The sequence below is a fragment of the Thermobia domestica genome, chromosome 14 (genome assembly GCF_964235325.1).
Source record: "Thermobia domestica chromosome 14, izTheDome1.hap1.1, whole genome shotgun sequence".
Taxonomy (NCBI): Eukaryota; Metazoa; Arthropoda; class Insecta; order Zygentoma; family Lepismatidae; genus Thermobia; species Thermobia domestica.
This window is the reverse complement of record NC_137467.1, coordinates 173,311,284-173,335,910: the sequence shown is the minus strand read 5'-3', so window position 1 is coordinate 173,335,910 and position 24,627 is coordinate 173,311,284. Positions and strand designations below refer to the sequence as shown.

The 24,627-nt window shown below is 36.2% G+C and overlaps 1 protein-coding gene and 1 long non-coding RNA gene across 2 annotated transcripts in view; one reads left to right on the top strand and one right to left on the bottom strand.

Moving 5' to 3' along the window:
* rk (G-protein coupled receptor rickets) overlaps positions 1 to 24,627 on the bottom strand; it is a 604,059-nt gene that overhangs the window by 455,563 nt on the left and 123,869 nt on the right. The window lies entirely within an intron of this gene.
* Positions 469 to 23,445, top strand: LOC145670745 (uncharacterized). The gene is made up of 3 exons (XR_014128408.1): positions 469 to 804; positions 15,904 to 16,039; positions 23,340 to 23,445. It is a non-coding gene; the product is annotated as an uncharacterized LOC145670745 (long non-coding RNA).

Sequence of the window (24,627 nt, the reverse complement as noted above, 5' to 3'; positions counted from 1 at the left end):
ATTCAAGAATTATTTAGAGTGATGTGCCTAAATTTGACCTGTACGGAAGTATATACGTTATTTCACGTACGAAATCAAAAGTCAACAATTTCAGTTTGTTTGACATAAACTTCTGTCGAGGACTCAGTAAAGAACAAAATCCAATGAAAGTGCTTCTTTAGAAAAAAATTCCTTTAAAAGTAAATCAATGTAGAAGAAAACCTACTTTTGTCTCCGTTCCCACAGTTCCCTATCGTCTTTAGATTTCTTTTCCTTCTTATCCCGGTGTCTCGGTAACAAAAATATTTCTAAATATAAAATAAAAAGTCAGTTTGTCGATAAGAATTACATTCGAGAAGTCTTTTAGTGTCTTTCTTGGCAAAATCTCGACATTTGTCTTAACTACGAAGAAATTCCGAACGGAAGGAATAAGAGAAAAAAATTGTCACAGCACAACACCCTTCAGAGAAGAAAAACGAAAAAGAAATCCTCTCTCTGACACTGCAAAATTCACGGAATCTACCACAACATTTAGCAATCCGTAAAACAAATGGAGAAGTTTTATTCTTTGAGACAGAGACAAACACATTAATGGTTCGAAAATGTCAGGAAAGTATTTTGCGATGTCACATTGTTTCAGCTACACGACAGTCGATGTAAATCACTGGTTAAGTATTATCGTTGTCGTTTTCTTCTTCTTCTTCTTCTTCGCCTCCTCGATGAAGAAACTTTGTTTACCATTGTTCACATCATGACCAAGGTTGGTTACAAGTATTTATTTGACTCATTTGGTTGACATTATGGATATAAAATGCAATGTAACAGGTAATTGTTGAATACATTTCGTAAATCACTTTTGTACAAAACATCGAACATGGCTGATAAGATAAACTTGTCCTTAATATATCTTCGTATGTCCACATATATCACTGAACTTCATATCCTCCTGTGTATTGTAATATTTAGGTTTCTGAATTACAATAAAGAATATGTAGGTTATTTATAAATTTATTTGCAGGGATTTCGAAATGGAAAATAACTAACATATTTACAGGATCTTATTTAACGGTTATTGAGTACGTACGTCTTGTAAAAACCCATTGGTTGTTATGTATCATTCCGTTTAATTTAAAACAGGGATGATAATAACCAACAAAATTTTACTAGCCCACATTCCACAGTAGAAATAATTTACCTATCTTCGGTATGATATTAAATGCTCGCCCGTACTGATGAACCACTCGCCTCGGGCGAGTGGGCAAGTTGTTATTTGCATCCCTGATTTAAAATGAACTAATGATTCTACTGGTCTCTTGTTCAAGTCTACAAGAGCCCGTTCCTCCTTCTTGAAAATTAAACTTGTATATATATATATATATATATATATATATATATAAATTTGTATATGATTTGTGCACCCAGGTTGGTCTATACTTTTTGTCTTATCTTGGTGTCAGGAATCACCTCCCAAACTTTGTCAGTGTTTTTCTTGAAACACCCTGTATATAATTTGAGTTTTGGCTGCCCCCAGTGTTTACCTTGTAGATCATTTCGAAAAAAAGGAAAATTGAATCACATCTGAAGAAAAAATGAGAAAAACAATGTAACCACTGAAATCCCAGTTTCATAGTACGCTATAAATCATTGGGCTAAAAGAGCAAAGATGGATCAGGCACTCAACGTGTTTGAGAAAATAAAATAAAATTATAAACTGGTGGGGGCGAACGCCTACAAAGGAATTAATTAATGTTAAATGTGTCCAACTCAAATATGTATTTTATATATCATAACTCATTTGAATTACTTACGAATCTTGTAGAATATTCTTTACGATAATCAATAGAGGCGCTGAATATCCTCTGTTGCGTGCGGTTCCTCCTTACTGTTAGATCCTAGTTTGCATCAAATGGGCCTTGTGGTGGACAGGCACCATGTGCGTGGTTTCCTCGGTGTTCTTGAGTTTCCTTCAACTTTCTTCAATCCACCATTTCATTCAGTCTCATAATCAGAGTCTCCTTTATCCTACGTGGCATAGTCGTGGGTCGTAAAAGTGACAGAGGTGCTGAGTTCTAAAATTACATGCAATTGCCTTTAAGTTAGCACCTGTTCCCTTCTACCTTGATCAATAAAAATCTATGGTAGAGGTGGCCAAAGCGTCGACGGTAAATTGTAAGAGGTAGCCGTTCGTGGTTTGTGTGATATGATTGGTATCAATCAGCGTTGTTATTATGATTCCTTCTAGCGGACTAGTGAACGGATCAGCAGAACCAGTGATTTCTAAATATAACAGTAGCCCTCAAACTTAAGAACGTTGGCGATCTCTAATCTACAGAATACTTTGTTTAATTTTTCATCTTTATATAATCCTTTTCTTTTAAAAAAATCACAAGGGAACGACATATCGAGCAACTTCAGCCGAAGTCATCCCATCTGGGTCCAAGTTCGAACTATGGTAAAAATTGACGAAATTATTACGCACCTGAATTATTATAGTGTGTAGGTCTTTTGTATACGAGTTATGAATCATCAAAGTTGGGTCAAATTCTCAAAATAATAACCCTAACAACCCAAGAGGAGAAGGGGCTCCTTGAACCCATACGGTAATTTTTGTTTTTAAAATCTCCTATAAAATGTTATCAGGCACTTGTTATTTTTTTAGTTATTTGTTTGTTACAATTACTTAGAAAATTTGCCAAAGTAGTAATGTAATTAAAAAATAATTAAGAAATTGCTTAGAAAATAAGGCAGTGGATCCGAGGATCCCCCTCCTTCCCCTTGGGACTGCTTGGAACCATTTCATTTGAACATCATAATAAATTGAACCTAAGTACCAGGCTATTATCTGGCGAGAATATCAAAGGTAATTTTATCTCTCTTGTCTCCGAATTAAATAAAGTATGTATCTGACAACACTGTCCAACCAGGCAACAGTTTTGTACTATTGACGGCCGATGTGTCTATCTTTATATACTCTTTTGTCAGTTCGACATCAACACAGAATATTGTAGCTCCCTGTCTTATGTGTTTTATGTACGAGAGCACATGGATGCTTATTGGGCTAAAATATACTACTATAACTCGTTTATCTTTTAATTATATAAAAAAAAATAGAGACTGGGTTCGAGGAATCCCCCCTTGTGATATCTGTAACCTAAAATAACTTGGGATTTGTTAGGATAATAATAATAATAATAATAATAATAATAATAATAATAATAATAATAATAATAATAATAATAATAATAATAATAAATCGCTAATTGCGCTTTAGAACAAGAACAAAAATACATGGAGTAAACGAATTATTAAACGTTAAATCGACATAACAAGGTGAATGATAAGACAACTGAATGAAAAAAAAGAAGGTGAATGACAAGACGGTGAATGATAAGACAGCTAAGTGAAAAGAAGGTGAATAACAAGACGGTGAATGAAAAACGCTTGAATGATGAAACGGTTAAATGATTAGATGGTGAATCATAGATGTTTGAATGATAAAACAATTAAATAACGAGGTGAATGATAAGATGATTGCATGATAAAAAGGTGAATGGTAAGAAGGTAAACGATAGGTGAATGATAAAACAGTTGAATGAAAAGGTGAATGATAAGACGATTGAATGATAAGAAGATGAATTACAAGATAGTTGAATGATAAGAAGGTGAATGATAGACGGTTAAGTGATAAGAAGGTGAATGATAAGCTGGTTGATTCGCTATGTTGTGAAATCAGTTCTGCAAAACTTTTCTTCCAAGAAATCAATGAAGAACAATGTTTCCTCCCAAAAGGGATTCTTACTAGTAGAGTCGAAAAAAATGAAATGAAATCTTTAAGTTTGACGTCCCACGGTTATATCGGTTAGCCTAAATGAGAACCCCGAGGAAAGCCACGAGCACGGTGTTTGTCCACCACAAAGTCCAGACGGCGCGAGCTGGGATCGAACCAGGGACCCCAAACACCGGAGGTGAACGCTCTACCACTGAGCCACCGCGCCCCCCACTAGTAGAGTTGAATTCGATGTAATCAATCCAATGATGCTATAAACTTCCAAATAAGTGATATGCCTCTTCGTGTGAAGTTACTAACACGTGTGGTCCCTTGGATTCGACGTCTGGTAGGGATGCTTGTCTTATATGCAAATCCGAGTAATTAACTGTTTTTGGATGATATTCACATGAGACGTTCGAATTTTGTGAAAGACTTTGAATTTAGATGCATTCTATACGAAAGGTGTACAAGGAAGAACTCAAAATATTGCCCACGGTAATACAAGAGGGACCATTAATATTATAGAGTGGTACAGATTCCACCTTGAACAATAATACCTAGAATCAGTAACCCAGATTCAGAAAATAACCAAACCAAACACAAATGTTCAAGCAAATAATAATAATAATAATAAAAAAGCGCCCTTACAAGTTGCTAATTAAATGTTAGTTTATTTGAACTATTTTTGCAGTGTTTTGATCGAATGCTGAATTGAAGAAGTTTAGAATACTTCACATTTTAACACCACTAATAGCTGCAGCTTTATCGTAAACAAAGGTAAAGATGGAAACATAGCTAGCCAGTTCGTACACGTCAGTTATAAACATAACAGAGCAAGAAATGACAGTAGTAAAAGTTTAAAATGTGACGTTAATATTTTGCCATATTTTATGCACAGGAACCGTTCACCATAATGGTTTAAATTAAAATAGTAATAATAATAATAGTAAAAAGAAATACAAGACTCCACCCACTGTAGTGAAACAGTTATGAAACAAAAAAGAACGAGATTAAGAAACTGAGAACAGTATAAGTTAATACTCACATTTGAATCTCGAGAAAGAACATAAGGTTATTTTCCATCTGTCTGAGTGAAGGCCACCCTGAGTTTCAGTCAAGCATAATGCAACGTAACCTCCATGATTTTTTTTTTCTCCCTTCTAACCTTAAACCAGTCTACAACCACTTACATATAGCTGACAATCAGTTACTATTATTGTTACTACTACTAAAGGTCTTTACGCGCTCTCTCTCTCTCTCTCTCTGAGAAATCTCTGAAAGATCTACCTACTTCTAACCTCTTCTTCTGAGGTCTTAAGATGGATTCAAAGAAAGCCCACTCTTTGTGACTAGAATCGTAATAAAGCCGCTATCTTATTCGCTGAACCGGACCACCCATTACTTTAATACAAACGAAGTGCAATCAGATTGACGCATTCTTGGTTGAGTACAAAAGAAACATTTGTTTTGTTTCTGTAATATGCAAGTCTAAAAAGAATGAATACAATCGCTTTTTTTTTACCAATGCTAAGCAGGATTCTAAATCTTAGCAGGTGCATTGTGAATCGTCCATCTGGAGTTTTTTTTTTTTCTTTTTTTTTTAACAAGTATTATTAGCCAGTGCGCTTAATGTTTCAGAGTTCTTCAACAACGACCTTAAGTCTGTATTTTCGCGGCCATAAACCGGATTCGATATTTCGATGATATTTCACAAAATACAGGTATCGATCCAGCAACAGTAGTAGTTACTAAAACCGAAACCGAGACGAGAACTAATCTTTTAAATACGAGTCGAGACGAAAGACCCCAACAAGTGCTCGGAGAACGCTGCAGAGCCTTAACTTCGCCACGTAAAAGAAGTAATAAATAAATAAATAAATAAATAGTAAGAAAGCTTTCGGCCAGTTGGTATGTGCTTGGCTTTTGGCTTTCTACGCTTGCCATTTCAACACGTGCTTTCATATATATATCTGCCTTTCGTTGTACTTGCAAACAATACTTTAGATCTTTCGCAGAGCGTCATAACATCATTGGCCGTTCATTGGCTATTGACTAGCCGCCAGCGTAAAAAGCTTGCGTCAAGCTTGAATGGAACACTGAATGCAAGGATGCCCCCATGCAATTTCGTTACTGAAATCCAGTTTGCTGCACGCTTTCCAATCAAGCCGTATGCAAGCTTACTGACTTCCAATGCAAGTGTACAGCAACCGATTTTCAAGTTGTCTCTGTTACCAAGGAACTCTCGTCTCGACGCCGACAAATTTCACAGACACGCAAGTCTTTTAAACAATACACTCATGTATATCACGTCATTCGCGCATGTTTCGTAACGCGGAAAGATTCAGATAACTTCTAGATGAGATCAAGAAAAAAGAAAGAAAAAAAACAGCGCCTAAATATTGAACATAAATCTACAAAACGAGAATGAGACGAGATTTAACGAGAAGAGAAAGGTTTTCTTGTCGTCTCGTCTCATATTGTTTCGTTGACAACACTACTCTTAGAAGAAGGCCGGCAGCCAGCCCAAAAATGTAGGGGTGCGCTAGAAGTTAGGAGGGCCCGATCCAACCATATTATAGTTCATTTGCAAGCCTACTCTGAAAATTTTAGGAGTCCCGGCCCACCTAGATCCCCCGTGGATACGGGCCTGATTAGAAGTACGATATCACCATGAGATGAAGAAAAACAACAATAATTAGATGTAATCTGTTGGTTAACTTTGTACCTTTTTATATATGTGCACCATATAAATAAATAAATCATTGATTCATAAATAAACAAATAAATAATTTATTAATAAATAAATAAGTAAATCATTGATTCATAAATAAATAAATCATCGATACATAAAAATAAATCGATCATAAGTAAATAAATAAATCATTGATTCATAAATAAATAAATAAATCATCGATAAATAAATAAATAATGGATTCGTAAATAAATAACCATTGATGCATAACTAATAAACATCGATTCAGAAATAAATAAGTAAATAAATCATTGATTCATAAATAAATAATCGATAAATAAATAAATAAATAAATAAATAATTGATTCCAACAAATATAACTGTCAGTTATTATCGCCAAGAATAACATACTTTTAGCGCAGTAAAACTTAGATTTTTTCTACGATTTTCACGAATATTACGAAAAAGTGTGTTATTTTCTTCAGTTTGATTTAATTTATTGATTAATGCAGACGAGTTCAAATTATTAGACTCAACATTCAGTTTCTGAATATTTTACTGTTCTTACAATATTGCGTGAGAAAATATGTTCGAACTTTGTTCAAATTACTACTTTGTAACTTTGTCCTAATTTCTAGTGGGTGTGGCATATGCTTTTCAATATCAATAAAACAAATGCGTACTTAACATTCAAATATAATTACTGTAAAATGTGTATATCCAAATTGAAAAAAAAAAAAATGAAATGGAATACTTATAAGAAAATTAATCTCTCACACAAAGATTAATATTTCTTATGAAATTCCGTATTCTTTATTAAGTCTTTTATCCTTTCTGGCATCCTATGTACGAGTTTAGCACATTTTGCCTTCAATTCAGCATCGTGATACCACAAATTGTTGATCTCCTTGATCAATTGAAGTTTGGTTCTAATGTGCTTCTTCTCTAGCTTTTCTTTCATGAAGCTCCAAAAGTTTTCAATCGGATTCATATCAGGACTAGTGCCTGCCCACGGAAGAACACTAATTTCGTTGTCTTCGAAGAATTTTGTCACAGCTTTGGCCCGATGGCATGGGGCTCCATCATGCATAAAGATGAATTGTACGTCATCAAACCAGGGTGCACTCTGGGAATGCAGTTCTTCTTGAAGAACTTGTAGGTATGGTCGTGCTTCATTGTCCTCTCTACTATATACAGTCTTCCAGGCCCGAAGACAGATATCACATCCCCAGACCATGACTGAAGTAGGATGCTTCACGGTTTATTAAAGACATGCCAACTTGAATTCCTCCTAGGTCAACGTCGCACATATTGTGAACATTCAATCAGACACAAACATACATGATTCATCACTGAAGTACAGTATTCTTCAATCGTCAGCAGTCCAATATTCTAGACCAACGTGCCCATTCGAGGCACTTCTTTGCCATGATTGGAATAGACTCCAATTTTTGTTTTCTTTCTTGACCGTCTGCTTTTATTCCCTCGTCCTTCGAACACTTTCAGGCCAAATGTCTGCTTCATACTCAGCCATTTTTATGCTTGAGTCTATTAGAAGTTGCACTTCTGTTTCCCAGAGCCAATCTTTTTAGTTTTCTGATACCTCTTAGCGATAGCTTTGGTTTTTGCCCACACTTCCCAACCCTATTTTGGATCTTGTTCATTTCAACAGAGATTCCACTCTCAGATTTTCGTTCTATCCCAACTCTACTAGCAATGTATTGCTGTGTATATCTTATTTCCACCAGAAGTATTTTGTTAACTTCCATTTTACGCGGAGAAAGGTCTTTTGCTTTTCCCATTATGCTACAAATACACGACTACACAGAATAAAAGATTGATACACGAAACACGTCACGATCATTTTAAACTGGCCCATTCGAACTGTTGAACGCTTTGAATGCCGTTAACTTCTTACGACAGCAACTACAACACTTCAGACTGAAACTTGTTGATAGGAACCACAATAGCTATCTACAACAGAAACACCACTTTCAGAATTTCCCTCCCTCACTAATACCATCTGCTGTTCACCGGTGATATCACCACTTCAACTGTACAGTAAACAAATAAAGGATCCTATCTTGGTGGTTTACCATTAAATTAAATGTCCTAGAACTGAAATTAGGACTCCTACATCAATTTTGCATTTTTCGAGCGTGAGTCTAAAAATATGAACACGTCTGTACATACGTATAAACATTTCTTCACTTCTCATATTGTAAACATATATTTACCTTACGAAATAACCAAAAGTTTCTAGAGGGCTAATGGCGGTCCGCCCACCCTATCTATAGTTTGGTCATCACGCTTAGGTCAAACTGCTAGAATCTTGACCAGCAATAGAATTTCTGACCTAAGGTACCACTAAGGAAGGATTTTTTTTTTTAATTCGACTTGGAAGGAACGGGGAACAGGGGTTGTCGATACATCGAAATCCCTGAAGTTTAGGGACATGAAATTCGGTATTTAAACTGTTTTCATTTAAAATAACTAAAGACGTAATTCAGTGCTTTTAGATGTTTGACCTAGAATGGAAGAAAAATTGGTGGAAATGGTCCCACTAAGAGGCACTACAAAGCATTCGATTTCGTGCGAAACTTACAAGTTAGACGAATTCTAAATGAAAGATGCAGAAGAAACTATGCAAAAATGTTGTCCGCAGAAACACATAAGATAAGTGTTATCGCATTTGCTAGTTATACCGAGTGTCCCAAAAAGAATACAACTATTGAATTGCCAACCATTTCTGTTCTAGTAAGTTGGCAGCACTGAACGTTACGCTATTTTCATCTGTTGCCTTTGTGATTAGTAGTCACAGAGCGCTGAATAGTGTATGATCGTCTTCTGTTTTCTGTACGGGTAGGAATGCAGCGCTTCACAACGGAACAGCAACATTATCACTTACGATGGTGATATTTTCCGCAGAACGACTAACATGAGGACGCACCGAGGGTTAAATGGCCACAACCAAACCGTTTTTTTTTTGTTTTTTTTTTTAAATTTAGCAATCAATCTAATTACAGTTGACTTATTCGGTGCATTACGTTGTCGCAAACATTCCTCGGAGTTTGGAAACGGTCTCTGTACAATATTCACCATATTTGTAATATGCCTTCACTATGACAACACACTGTTCTGTCATGAAACGCTCCATTCCTACCCGTACAGAAAATAGATAACAATCATACGCTATTCGGCGCTACATGACTACTAACCACTACAAGGATTGAACCAAGGATGTTATAAAATAGAGGATATGCCTATATGTATCTTCATCCTATTAAATTAATGAGGTCGAAAACCAACAGAGCATCGGCAAGTCCGATTGACTACTCTCGTTTTCGCCATCATCTAATTGGCTACTTTCGTTTCCGCCACGATTGTTGGCTCAAAACGTTGTGATTTTATTGGGCGGAGTGGGCTTAGTAGGGGTGGCGAAACTGTGACGTATGACTTCAAGATTATGTTGTAAGGGCAGATCCTGTATTTTATAAGATCCTTGGATTGACTAAGACAACGTCTGAAAATCATGTAATATTCAGTGCTGCTAACTTACTAGAACACAAATGGCAGGCATTTCAAAAGTCTAGGCTTAATGGGACACCCTTTATTAAGCCTAGACAGACATTATTTTACTTTTATTAGGATAGAAATCACCAAAGTTCTATTGTGATGTTTTCTCATAGTCCTCTTTCCAAACTAAAACTTATGATTCAAGAAGAGAGAGAGAAAAAAAAAAATAAAATAAAATGAAAGTGGTTGCGGGAAACTGCAGGTTGTTCTTAAGTGGTTCTTGTATATCCCTTCAAAAGCTCTTTCCAAGTTCTTTTCAGTATCTTTCAAGTTTTATTCTGAGCTTCTTTCGTATAAAAGTGAACTTCTAAACTTACGTTAGAATGAAAAAGGTTTTATCTTTACTTGTAGAAAAGAATGTATAAAAATTCGAATAGTGAAAGTTAAAATTTTTCTTGTTATTTAAAAAATCCTTTCAAGAAATAATCTTTGTTTTTTCTTTTTATTTAAAAAAAATAAAACTTTGATTATTTTAACTGGTTCTCTCTCCTTTTCAACTCCAAATGATTTCTGCCTTCTTTCACCAAAACTCGTAAAGGCAAGCAGATGGTGGTATTCTTTCAAGCATGCGTCTACGAAAAGAACCTATTCAACAAACAACAATTAGAGAAAGACGTGTTTGTTTAATTCATTCTTAGAAACTGGCATTTCACAGATATACGCTAAGCCGCACCCGTTGAACCTTACGCAATAATTCCTTAATTGGCAATTCCAGGCCTAATTAACCGTTGGCAATTTCTGGCCTAATTAACCGATCTCTTTCTCTCCCTATAGCAGAAATAGAATCAAGGAATCAACCAACTACTCCCTTAGATTTCGCTAAGCTCAATGGGCAACCGTGAAAATAAGAATACTTTTTTTTTTAATTCGCTTTCTTTTTAATTAAAATGCGACCTATTTCCCAATCTTAATTTCGATTTAGATTTCTTCGTCTCATTCTTCTCAGACGTCTTAAACGAGAACAATATCCCTTAAAATTAAGACTTTATACTGTATATATTACTGCAAATTTGATTAATTCGGTAATTATATGCGTAATTACTGCTACAGATTCCAATGATTTGTGATCATAATCGTTCTACTTTTTGTATATATCATATTTATTACACATTACAGAAATTTTACAATTACTTCTAGTTCTAATTTTGGCGTCACGTTACGTTTATTACAGTTTAATATTGTACATTAAAATCGTTTATTTACCAATGGTTGTATCATAGTACAATATCTCTGCTTGATGTATTTGAATGGTCCATTCTGTTGATTAAATGTGTTTAATTTAAACTTTCCATGCAAAGCGTGTGCAAAATTGTTCATGATAACTTCTCCCTACTAAAACCTTTCATTTTATACTCATCAGTGTTGCCATATGTTGACACAAAAAGTCACTAAATGGGAGGTAAAAAGTCGCAAAAAAAAGTTATTCCTGATATTCCGTTTCTCTCTCTCTCTCTCTTTCTCTCTCTCTCTCTCTCTCTCTCTCTCTCTCTCTCTCTATATATATATATATATATATATATATATATATATATATATAGATAGATAGATAGATAGATAGATAGATAGATAGATAGATAGATAGATAGATAGATATAGATATAGATATAGATATAGATATATAGATATATAGATATATCCGGAGATTTCACACGGAATATAGGCTATATATTTGCCGAACTTATTGACGTTTGGGCTGATTCAAAGGAAAACGAACATATAAAAAGTGCTCCTAACTAATAGTGCTTGACTTGTTCACAATACAAAAGTCGATAGATTTGTAAATAAATCGCTAAATCGGCATTTAAAAATCGCCCAAAAAAGTCGGTAATCGGAAATATTTTTTGTTGCTATTCTGGAAGTCGAATCCCTAGATATACGGTAGCGACTTTTACCTAAAATTGCCAACACTGGCACTCATTGTATGTTATGAGTTCTTTGCACGATTCAATAAAATTTGAACAAAGGCTTCGGAGTTACACAACGATTTAAGTTAAATTGAACGTAATTAAAGAATTTATAAACTATGTGATAAATTGCATACAATTTGCCCCAATTTTGTCCTATGCTCTCGCGATTCACTTAACCCTTAAAAACACCAAGGTGGATCCATTGGACTCTTATACATTAACCCAGGTTTTTTTAGTGTAAGCTAAAATTAACCTAACCGAAACTAACCTAACCTAAACATTGTAAAGCACTAATATTCTATAACAAAATCCTTTAAAAATAAGTTAATACCATGTATTGATAAGTATGGGTCCAATGGACACACCTTGGTTATTTCTGTATATAAAATATCTTGGTGTTTCTAGGGTTAAATTTTGAAAGCTATTTGAGTAGTGTCAATGGATGTCCATATTGCATGCAATCAGTCACAATATTATCATGAGATATCCTGATACATCTGATTATACAAGTAACGCCCATGGTTGTCCACATAGCATACAGTTTAACATGAAGAATGAATATTCGTATATAAAGGCATTTAAATACGACTCTCTTCTGGTCTCTTTTCTTGTATTTAGCCCCTTCAGTGCGTAATTTTCAGATGCGAACCGCTGTAAAAAGTCTAGTTTTTTTGAGAACTTTGGATGTTGATTCTAAATCTGTTTCAAAATCACTTACATCAGAAACACTACTTAATAACTCTTCCTCGATGTCAGCATCGTTGAAATATCGTTTTGAATAGGAATGCGCACGAGACAAGATTTGTGGCTGTCTCGTCTCGAAAATGTGCTGTAAAAGTGATGTCTCGACTCGAAAAATGTATATTTTTCTATTGGACGAGCCGTGTCTCGACTCGAATTTTGTCAGGAAAATCCTGTCTCGACTCGTCTCGTGCGCATCCCTAGTTTTGAACCCATTACTGTGCTGTCTGCTCTCAAACAAAATAAAGAATGAAAACTGTATTTGACGAAGCCCAAACTCTATTTTAATTCTTTTCATTTTCCCCTTCTTCTTTTAATTAAGCAACAATTGAAACCAGCTGAGCGCAAACTCGCTAAATATTGTCAGGATAACATTACTCATACTATGGGCAAGTATATTCGCCATACGCAATACAAAATAGCCAAAGCAAAAGGAAAGCGTATATATACGCCATCCGCACAGCAGGTGCGTTTTGAAGATACAAGTTAACTCGCCACCCACACTGAAGGAGTTAAAGTCCTACGGTTATTCTTCGAGGTTAAGGGAGATGGTGATAACGAACGGAATGGTGGAATGCAGAAACTCGGACGAAACGGAAGAAAGCAGACAAAATCCACGCATACTGTGCTTATTGATCACAAAGCCCACTTAGTGTGAGCTGAGATCCTCCTTAGTACAGAATTAATACGATACTAATCACAAGACTAGCGTTTGATTAACGAATTGTCTCTGAATACATACCCCCATTTAAGTCTAATTTCTAAAATGCTTTATGCGTTCAGAGATCACAGAAGTATTGATTCCTCCCAAATCTGACAGGACTTTCTTTTGAGTGTGGAGCGAATTTCTTGTGCATTTACCCACGATAAATTTTTACTACATTTTGAAGATGATTTCGTTTGACAATTTTGAATATCTAAGTTAGACTCTATTTTGACCAGACTATAAATTCTAAGCTTCTTTTCGAATAGATATCTTATGATTTATTTACAGTACATTCGCGATGTTACTCAGTACTTTTAGACTCTTTTTAACCCCTTTCTGCATGATTTTTTTCTTTTAGCGAAAAAAAAAATCAGTATTGAAAATCCTGATATGGGAACTTGAAAAATAAATTAAAACTTGAATTTTAGATTTTACACTTAATTCCGACGAGAAATAAGTAAGTGTCATATATGACACCCTTACAACTTACAAAGAACATGCCAGATGACACCAAAATATCTAATTCATATACGTCAATATCTCACACAGCAGACAAAACAGTCATTTGATGCCTTTGATAAATCAAAAAAATAAGTGAAAAAAGGATATGTGCCATATATGGCACGGCATGCGGTAAGGGGTTAGCCTTGCGACTCACTTCATATATCGGTAAATTTCAAATACAGATTGCCATGTCAGTTACTCAGTGGCGTATGCAGAATTTCGTTATGGGGATATAAGCACTCGATTTCCTTTTAAGACAAGTGTGATTTTAGTATACGTTCTGTATCTCAATATAATATACTGCATATTTATTTTCCAAAATATCTTGTTCAAACAGGGATTAAAACCCGAAATTTCCTCTTATGTACGTCACTAGGTTTACTTATTTTTTTTAAAAAAATGAATATGTTGTTTTAGCAAAGAAGGCACATTTTTTAATATTAAAAAAAATACTTTCATATAAAAATATTCCTGGTGGATCAGTGGTAGGATGCTTACCTCTGGTACGCGGTGTCCCGGTTCGATTCTCGACCAAGTAAGTTTGTGGTGGACAACAACGTGTCCGTGGATTTTCTCGGGGTTCTCCCTTTCCTCCCAGTTTTTCATACCACCAATTCTTTCATAATCATTCACTTGCTTTAATTATCGTGTTCCATAGCCTAAAAGGCATAATCATGGAAAGTTAAACTAAAATATTTCATTTTCATTTCTAATTGCCTCACAACGCTAAGTGAACATCGAAAAAAAATCTTGTAGTAGCACCGCAAATCAAACCTAAGGCCTCTTAAGCATATACTCTATGATTGAATACAGACCAGACCTACTTTGGCTTGAGACGTAAATAACAAACATATGAACTAGCAAAATATAGCTAAATATATTGAAGTAAAAATTTATAGATCACACGTGTGGACTGTTTGTGTGGGAAGTCTCCACCAATCAAAACGAAGAAAGAGAAAAAAAGAAAGAAAGAAAGAAAGAAACACTAATAATGGATGGAGAAATAGTTTTGATGCAACAGGCTTATGGAAACATCTGACGAAACCACATTTTTTATGGATGAAAAAAAAGAAAAAAACTTTTAAAAGAAAAGTAACAAGGGAGAAACCAAAATGTAACGTAGTTTGACAGTCAGTTGAGAGACAACCACGTCTCTCTCATTAAGAAAACGTCGTATCTGTCGTTAGATGCCCATCAGTGTTGCCAACAAATATGATAAATTTGTATCGTACAATATTTTCAGTTGTATAATATATATCTATGGGCCCTAGTAGTAGATGGGTAGATAGCCGTAGAAGGAAGACGATAAAGACCTGAACTAAATGGCGTCAAAAGAATTTGTTTATATTTTCTGATATTTTGTTTCTTTTATTGTCGAGAGTACTTAATTTTATTTTTCAGAAACATGCTCTCAATAATTTTACTCTTCAAAAACATTGGCATATTCCCAATAATTTTACTCTTCAGAAACATGCTCCAAATAATTTTAGTCTTGAGAGACATGCTCCCAAAAATGAAAGTCTGAATATTCATACCTTACATTAGATTTAGGTAAGGCGAATTATTTTTAATATTTTCACTCCCTACAAAATAGACTGGAAAAATAGTGCAAATGTGCTACCATCTACTGGCAATAGTCAAGCGTTTACACGTACCTTAACGTTAGCAAGATCAATATAGGGTGTTCCGAAAGTCCCTTAGCAGTCGTGCTAGAGACGTGCAGTTCAGAGATTGGCATGATTTGACGATATAGTAATACTCTATGGTAGGGGGAACTTGATTGCTGTAGATGACCACGGCGACGGCCATCTTGGTATCCACCATATTGGATTAAGGTTAATTTTTAATCGAGAGGTATATGTGTGGCACATAATTTAAGGCTAGAATGTCAGCAGAAGCACGAATATGATGTCAATTGTTCACATATTTAGTCTCTACTAAGTTATTGATGCAATGTTTAATAAGTGATGATGATTTATGACAATGTATGGAAATTGTGATATCTGATATCATATTTCTTTTGTTGCAGGTGATAATGACGAAGAAAAGGATGGTATACCCTAAGGAACGAATTGAGATCTTCCTCATTTCCGCCAAAAGGAGTTCACGGGATATTACCAGTGACTTCGATTAAATACATCGCCCATAGGTCGCCAGTATCTCAAGTTAGTGTTGCTAATGTGCTTAAGCGGTTTAAAGAAACAGGTGCAGTGCACAATAGATCTGGAAGACCAAAAACAGCCAGGGATAACACTTTTGAAAACTAGACATCATTTTCATGTCATCTCGAGTAAAGATAGCCACGAAGTTTCGGTTCCTGAGGAACATGTTCCGCGACGAACCGCTTTTTGGAGATCCGGTTTTCAGAACAGGTTCCAGACCTGGATACGAAAACCCGGTTCCAGAACCGGATCTTAGGAACCGGTTCCAGACCTGGATCTGAAAACACGGTTCCAGAACCGGATCTTTGGAACCGGTTCCAAACCTGGATCCGAAGAACCGGTTCCAGACTTGGATCCGAAAAACCGGTTCCGCCAGCCTAAGTGTTTTCGCGTAGCCTAAGTGTTTTCGCGTAGAGATCCTACAAGCAATGAAGTATGATCAATCTTATATTATAGTTAGTGGCGGATTTAGGCATCTTCCAGTCCTAAACAATTTATGGGTCGAAGATCCCTCAGCACCACTACAACCACCAAGTAATAAGCTGTTCACTGATGAAATCGTCCAAGTATATCATTGACAGTTGTACTGACAGCGTACCGTTGACTTTATAACAATAATAACTTAGAAAAATGAATTGTTCTAAATGTTGAGTTTTTTTTTCTTTCTTTTGTGGCTCATCTCAGTTCTCTCGACCCTAGTCTGCGTGTCTTGTATGCCAAATTGGTAATCCAACGCTGGTTGTGCTGCACTACCAGTAAAGAAAATACCAATATTTGTCAAGGTTGAGACAATTACTAAATTCGAAAATCTTCTAATAGTGACGACGCCAGTTTTAATTTCTTGGGGGCAAGCAGAGGGGCAAACACATTTTTGGGGGGCAACTAGTTTTTGTATACCAAAAATAATAGGCCTACTTTTATATTGCTGGGCCTACACTACAATACAACTTATCTGAGCGGATCAGTCGGGGGAGGGGGCGGACGATGGCCAACACGAGTGGCCCCTTGCTTCCCTGTAGCATCGTCACTGTCTTCTACTATTGGGTCTAGCCCTACAGCAATTTATAAAATTGACACATTACACTTAAACGCATTATCAAAAATTGTCAGCAGACACCATGCTAGAGTTGAATGGCATTCACCAAAGTATGCCGTATGCTGATGGTGTAAATCTAATAGGGAATGACAGAAGAACAATAGAAAGAAATCCAGAGGTCTAATTAAACACTTGCAGCAACATGGGTTTAGAAGTAAATGCAGATAAAACTACGTAAATAAATGGAAGTTCGTCAGGATCGTAATACGGCAAATTATGGGAGCGTAAAACTCTTTCAAATTCTAGGATCAGTATTAACAGACCAAAACCATATTCACGAAGAAATTAAATGCCGACTAAAAGCAGGGAATTCGTGTTACTATTATTCAGTTCAAACTCTTTTGTCGTCGCGAATTCTGTCGAGGAGTTTGAACCTTAAACGATAATCATGCCAGTTGCGAAATATGGTCGCTTACTCTGAAGGGAGAACGTAGACTGAAAGTATTTGAAAACAAGATTTTGAGACCAATATATGGAGCCAAGAGGAACGCGAATTGGGAATGGCGGAAACATTATAACTGCATAATTTAAAACGTTTATCAAACATTGTTAGGGTCATTAAGTCTAGTCAGATGGGCAGGTCATGTAGCCAGAATGAAAGAAAGTAGGAACGCTTTCAAAGCCTTAACTGAAAGTCCAATCGATAAACGATCATTAGGAAGACCAAGGCGCAGATAGGAGGGCAATATTAAGATGAATCTCGCAGAAATAGGAATACAAAGTAGAAACTGGATTCTGCTGGCTAAGGATAGATGTCAGTGGATTGCTTTTGTGAACGCGGCATTGAACCTCCGTGTTCCATATGCCACGGGCCTAGAGTTAGTTAGTTATAACTGGTAGAGACGATCTATCATCTTTTCTCGAACATTAAAAAAAAAAAAAATCCAAATTTAATGATTTTTCTTCTTATCTTTGGAAATAAATACGGTAAGTTTCAACTTCCATTTCTTGAATTTAACTAAGTTACTGTGAATATTGAAACTCTGGAAAAAAAAAGTGTAAAAAAATAAAGTGTATGTGCTACCATCTGTTGTCGATTTCATTCCTTCACAGCCACCTTAATCTTTCATTTAATGCTCGTCGGGAAAACCATTTTTGTCACAGATTGTACAAAGAAACCTTGTGGTACCTATTAGATAAAACAGGAAACAGTTAATTGGTTTTCGTTGAGCTTTGAGAAGACGAGAGAAACGTTTTAATTCTTTGAGGCCTGGTGTTTGTGATGTGCGAGTTAAGAGAATCGGCAGTGATGCCAAGTAAAATTTTGAAAGACTCTCCTCTTCTGGAAGTGATATAACTGTCACGTTCTTTGACAGCTGCACACTGCAAGCAAGTTTTCGCTGCTTTGCGATCCAAGATTATACACCCACCCCCTTGCATTCCCTCCATCCAAAAACCCATGTGCTTCTTGCATTGGAACGGAAGATAAACTTTCCCATGAGTTGCTTCACACATTTAGCGTTTTCGACTTAACAAACAGACTTCTTGGTTCCTGGCCAGAGACTCTGAACATCATTGCCAACTAACTGCAAGGCATTATTAATGTTAATTATTAAAAATAGATCTCTGCATTATATGAACACTAATTGTTAATAATATTAATGTTATTTCTATTAATTAAGAGTAGTTTGTAAAATTAAGTTTTTTTTTTATATACGGTGTTGCAAAATTGTCTGCGTAAACTTGTGAAGATGATTCCTAACACCATCGTCATCATATGGTTTCTGTTTAAAGTAGTGGTGGGCCCAAAAAACCGTTCTTCGGTTTTCTTCAAAACCGGTTCGGTTTTTCACCTGATCCGGTTTCGGTTTTCTTCAAAACCGATTCCGGTTTTTCCCCAAAATTTGTTCTATTTCTGACTAGAATGATGTTTCGTTGTTCTCCGCAAACCGAATCCATTTCCACAGAAATAGTTTTATGTGTTTTCGAAAAGTTTTCACCGAAACCAGTTTCGGTGAAAAGCGAACCGGTTTTGGAGAAAACCGAAACCGGTTTCGGTGAAAAACTGAACCGGTTTCGGAGAAAACCGAAATGTCGGTTTTTCGGGTTTCGGTTTTTATAAAAACCGGTTTTGCCCATCCCTAGTTTAAAGTCGAGTGCATATTGATCAGAGGCAGACCAGCCAAAGCGAGGCAGAAAGAATGAGGAGAGGTTGTGGAGATACCTGAGTGCATTGACTGTCTCAGTCACAACGTTGGATTAGGATTAGGAATTAGGATTTAGGATTTAGATTCCTGGGCTTTCGGTATCTATGGTCATTTAGCCCGTCACGTTTGAGGGATGATTTCCCTCGGCGAGCACACTATCCGGGGAAAGGGAAGAAGCAGCGTGGTATCTGGTGTGAATAAAGAAAACCTCATTCAGGATGGCTGGCCGGAAAAAGCTTTGTAGACTTTTTCGACCTAGTGCCCCCACCGAGAATCGAACCCGGGACCGCTCACAACGTCAGAGAGGCCTTTGTCTCGTGAATGTTCAAGTGAATATGCAGTACAAGGGTTCGTAGCATTACTCACAGTACTGAACCTCGGCTCAGCTAGTCTGTCCTCTGGTCAATATATAGCCGGCCTAAGTCTAGGTTTTTACGTGGCATGTTTTCTCTGTGGTTTTCACTCCTGGCTTAGCTCCTTTATTTCATATCTTTCCTGAGTTATCAGGGAAAATCAAGATACAAAACACCTTTCATTTGTGATGTATTAATCTGCGTAAAATCTATCAAAACATATATAGTAAACTCGCCGTGACCCAATACACAGATAGTTAACAAAATAATGGAAATACTCCTACAGAAAGAAACTTGGGGAATGAAGACAGCGATGGTGCCGTGTTGTTTACCATCTAGCATCTTCTTCATCTTCTATTATGCTTTCCATTTACCTCTACCTGTCTCAATGACGTAACGCTAGAAGTTTTGGTACGTATACGCTCGATCGTTTAGGAAAAATACTTTATACCCTATATTATATCTCTCAGGTAAGTATATGCTGAACGCTACAATTATTAGGTAGATATACGTCATATAAATCCGTATACCTTCCGCTACATTTCTGCCCTCCCTGCGGGCATTTTATGTACTCTGCCTATGCAGTGCTTTACCTGTAAAAAAATTTCCAAACTTTGTGTAAAGTCAGATTAAAACATAAACTGCTTATGATATTCAAATTAACTCGAATTCGTACTTGAATTAATATGATACGAAAAATTATAAAAAGGTTTAAATAAGATAAACTACTTGTTGTAATTAACCCTTTCCGGATCCTGGCTTTTTGGGCTATTTTTTAGACTTTCAGTCAAGCAGCTACTGCATCGTCACTATTTATCCTAGGATCATGGTTCATACCTCATTCTCTTCAGAATAGAGCTGGCTTTCAAATCAAGCCCATCACTTGATGCCCATACCATATACCAGGAGAGGAAAAATTGATGTCAAAGGGAAAATTTTGAGGGGATTTTTTTTTTGTCAAATTGTGGGCCCCTCTGCCTCCCTCCTGTGTGAACGTAGAGATCTCTAAAAAATCTGATAAACAGTAATTTGTAAACTAAATGTGTGTACCAAATTTCAAGTTTCTATCTTGAATTGTAAGGGCGGGAGAAATTTTATCAAGAATCCCCACAATGCCCCAAATTACCGCAAAACACCATGATCTCAGGGAAAAAATTTCCTGAGACATCCCTAATTACCCTAGGGTCATGTTTCGCCCATCATTCTCTTGAGAATAGAACTGCCTTTCAGACGGTATGACTCACGTGTCTCCATCATGTATGTAAGGCGGGACAGTCCAGAAGAAAGGGATTTTTTTGGTCTAAAAATCCCTTTTTTCACCTTTTGCCCCTCTGGACCCCCTGTTTTTACGCAGAAATCGGAAAAAATCTGGTAAATACTACTCGGTGGACTGAATGTTTGTGCAAAATTTCAATCTTCTACGTGAAAAAATAAGCCCGCCAAAAAAATGTACTGACCATGCCCCATTTTTCCCTATACAGAAGTATATTTTGATAAAAATTCACTGACACGTCCCTAATTACCCTAGAATAATAATTCGATCGTCATTCTCTTCAGAATGGAACTGCCTTTCAGACGGTATGACTCACGTGTCTCCATCATGTATGTGAGGCGGGACAATCCTGAAAAACGGGATTTTTGGGTCTAAAATTCCCTTTTTTCAACGTTTTCCCCTCTGGACCCCCCTGTTTTAATGCAGAGATCTGAAAAAATCTGATAAATACTACTAGGTGGGCTGAATGTTTATGCACAATTTCAATCTTCTAGGTGCAAAAGTAAGCCCGCCAAAAAAAAAAAATATACCGACCATGTCCCATTTTTCCCTATATAGAAGTATATTTTTTTAAAAATTCCCTGAGACATCCCTAATTACCCTAGGATAATAATTCGACCGTCATTCTCTTCAGAATGGAACTGCCTTTCAGGCGGTATGACTCACGTGTCCCCATCATGTCTGTGAGGCGGGAAAATCTTGAAAAACGGGATTTTTGGGGTAAAATATCTCTTTTTTCAACCCTTTGCCGCGCTCGTTCCCCCATGTTTTAACACAGAAATCAGGGGGGGAATCTGGCAAATACTACTCGGTGGACTGAATGTTTGTGCAAAATTTCAATCTTCTACGTGAAAAAATAAGCCCGCCAAAAAATAATGAACATAGGCTTCATAAGGGAAAATATATATTTCAAAATTATGACGTCATCACCTCCTATGTCTGGACGCAGGACGGTCTGAAACCATACGTAATGTCTTCTACAATGCCTCTGGACTTGAAAAACAAAAAAACCCGGACGAAAAAGCTCAAATAGAAGAGTTATAACGCAATGTACCATGAAACACCCGTATGGTACAAAAATTGTACCATGGATCCCCAAAGGGTTAAGTTTCTCAATATTAGCTGTAAGGTCCTACAACGGTGCTGAGCCAGGATCCCGAAACGACAAAGCATGGTTCTGAAGATATAAATACTTATAAAAATAAAAGAAACACTCCAGCCCAAAACTATTTTTGACTTTATAATACTGAACCAGGCGCCGCACCCACGTGGGGGATCCACCGGGCCCGCCCCCCAAAATTTGTAATCGATATACATTTACTATTTAAAAAAAAAAATAAAAATATACTTGATTAACAGAGAAATGATTGCTGTAGCCTAAAACTTTGATCTTTTACTTCACCTCTATACTTCTTTTTTTTTTTAAATAAAAGCAATCTATCTAATTTTATTGCTTATTTCTGAGAGTATAGGTGACAGTGTGACAGTACTTAACAACTACTTATAGTATTTTCAGGTGGAGTATAACACCGGTCAATACTACAAAGTGGCTTGTGATATTTGACCCCCATCCCCCAAACTTAGGATCCACCCATCAAGAATTTCTGAGAGTGCACCTGCACTGAACAATCGTGCACTGATACAGGTTTTATTAGTACTGAGCTGGGTTATAATGAACAGTACGCGAAGCAGTGTAGAACATATTTGTAAATGCAATCGGCCAGATATTTGTAGCATAAAATGGGAGACGTCTGCAACTTTCAAAGAGGATAAGTTGCGAATGCATACCGGTAGTTAGTTGAAGCAAGTATATCAAGGACTATCCGTGTGTTAGGTTTCGACCCCTCCCAGCAAACATTTCTGGGTGGGCGCCTGAGCTGTGCTACGGTCTAAAGGTAATCCAACGCTGGATTTATCTTCTAAGTATCTTTTGTTATTGTTGTTGTTGTTATTGGAGAGTTTCCATTATTTTGATAACTATCTGTGTATTGAATTATCACGTGTTTATTGTATGTTTCTGGTTAGATTTTTACGCGGATTAACACATCACAAATGAAAAGATGTTTTGCAGGTTGATTTTCATCGATAGAATTCATAATAAATGAATAAATAAATATCTTTCTCTCTCTCTCTCTCTCTCTCTCTCTCTCTCTAATCCCATCACAATACACTGAACACACCTGGATTGGAATATAACTTTATTATCCACAATACACAACACATGTAATATGTATTTGACCCTAATCATTATAATAGGTTTAAAAGGTGTTACATGTGAAAGTGAGAGAGATGACTAATATAATTTGTTACACACTGGTTGGTTCCCCGATACACACAGTGACAATTGGGGGAGGTGGCGGGTGGTGGATGGAGAAATACTCACATTAACTTCATTTGCATGTGTCAAATAGACAGAATTACTATTTTTTTTCAGTGACAACTCACAAAGAATGGCTGATTGTTAGATGAATTGTATGAACACCTGTTGCGCCGTGTAAAGTGAGATGAACACACACGTACTGTTATTTCTCACAGCTGGATAATGGATACGGAAATAAAACAGATAACAACAAACAGAGGGAACAGTGTATTGTACAGAACATCTTATTCACGTTACGTTGCGTGTTGTGTGTTATTAAATCACTTTCCGGGAAAATGTTGTAACTATATTTTGTTTATTGTATTGTATTATTTTCTAAATAAAGGAATAAATAATTCTGCATTACATCCAATTCTGCAAATTGTGTTTCGTGTTTATTTTATGAATAGTATGCGAACCTCTATTAGGAGCAGTGTGCGAATAAAGTTATCGATATTACAGGAAGATACCTGCAGCTAACCTTCCCGAATCAGTTTGAAAAAAAAGGGGGGGGAATGAAATCCGTGAGTTTAACGTCCAACGATTATGGCCTTTAGGTTAAGAGAGAAGATGATTAAAGCAAGTAAACGGTGATGGAAGAATCGGTCGTATGAGAAAGTGGGAGGAAACGGGAATACGCCAAGAAAACCTACAGACGCAGTTGTTCACCACAAACCTACTTTTCCGTGTATCGAACCAGGGACCCCATGTACCAGAGGTAAGCTTCCTACTACTAAGCCACTGTGCCATATGATCTTTTTATTGATGTATTATATAGAATCCCTTCCCATCCAAAATTGTCGAATGCACCAACAGGGCCCCATGATAGTTGGTATACTGTGGGGTAGGCACAAGCGTGTACCCAATTTTTTTTGTTCGGGGGGGGGGTCCAAGCTTTCGGGATGTCCAATACTACAAGTCACTGCGACTAAGTAATAGTGATGGGTAAATCCCCGGGAACATTCTCGTAAAAATTCTCCAAAATGGGAATATTCCGGGAATTTATTTGCAATCACAAAAAAGTGCATTTTATTACTATATTATGATTTCAAAGTTAAATTTGTTTCTTTATCACAGTGTATTATTACTGTTGTCTCCAGAGGATTCTTTAAAATGTATATTCTGAACGATATTATGTTATTTTATTAATATTTTATTATATTTAGAGAGCACGCATAAATGTATATTTAGTTATAATATGTTCTATGCAAGTAAATATGTGGGAATAATGGTATAGTAAGTCCACATATTTTTACACCGCTAAACAGTTTAAATTTCTATGTAAGTGGATTTTCTAAACTTGATTCTACTACTGATATTATAAACATATTAAATTTTTAAATGATATAAATAAATTAGTTTG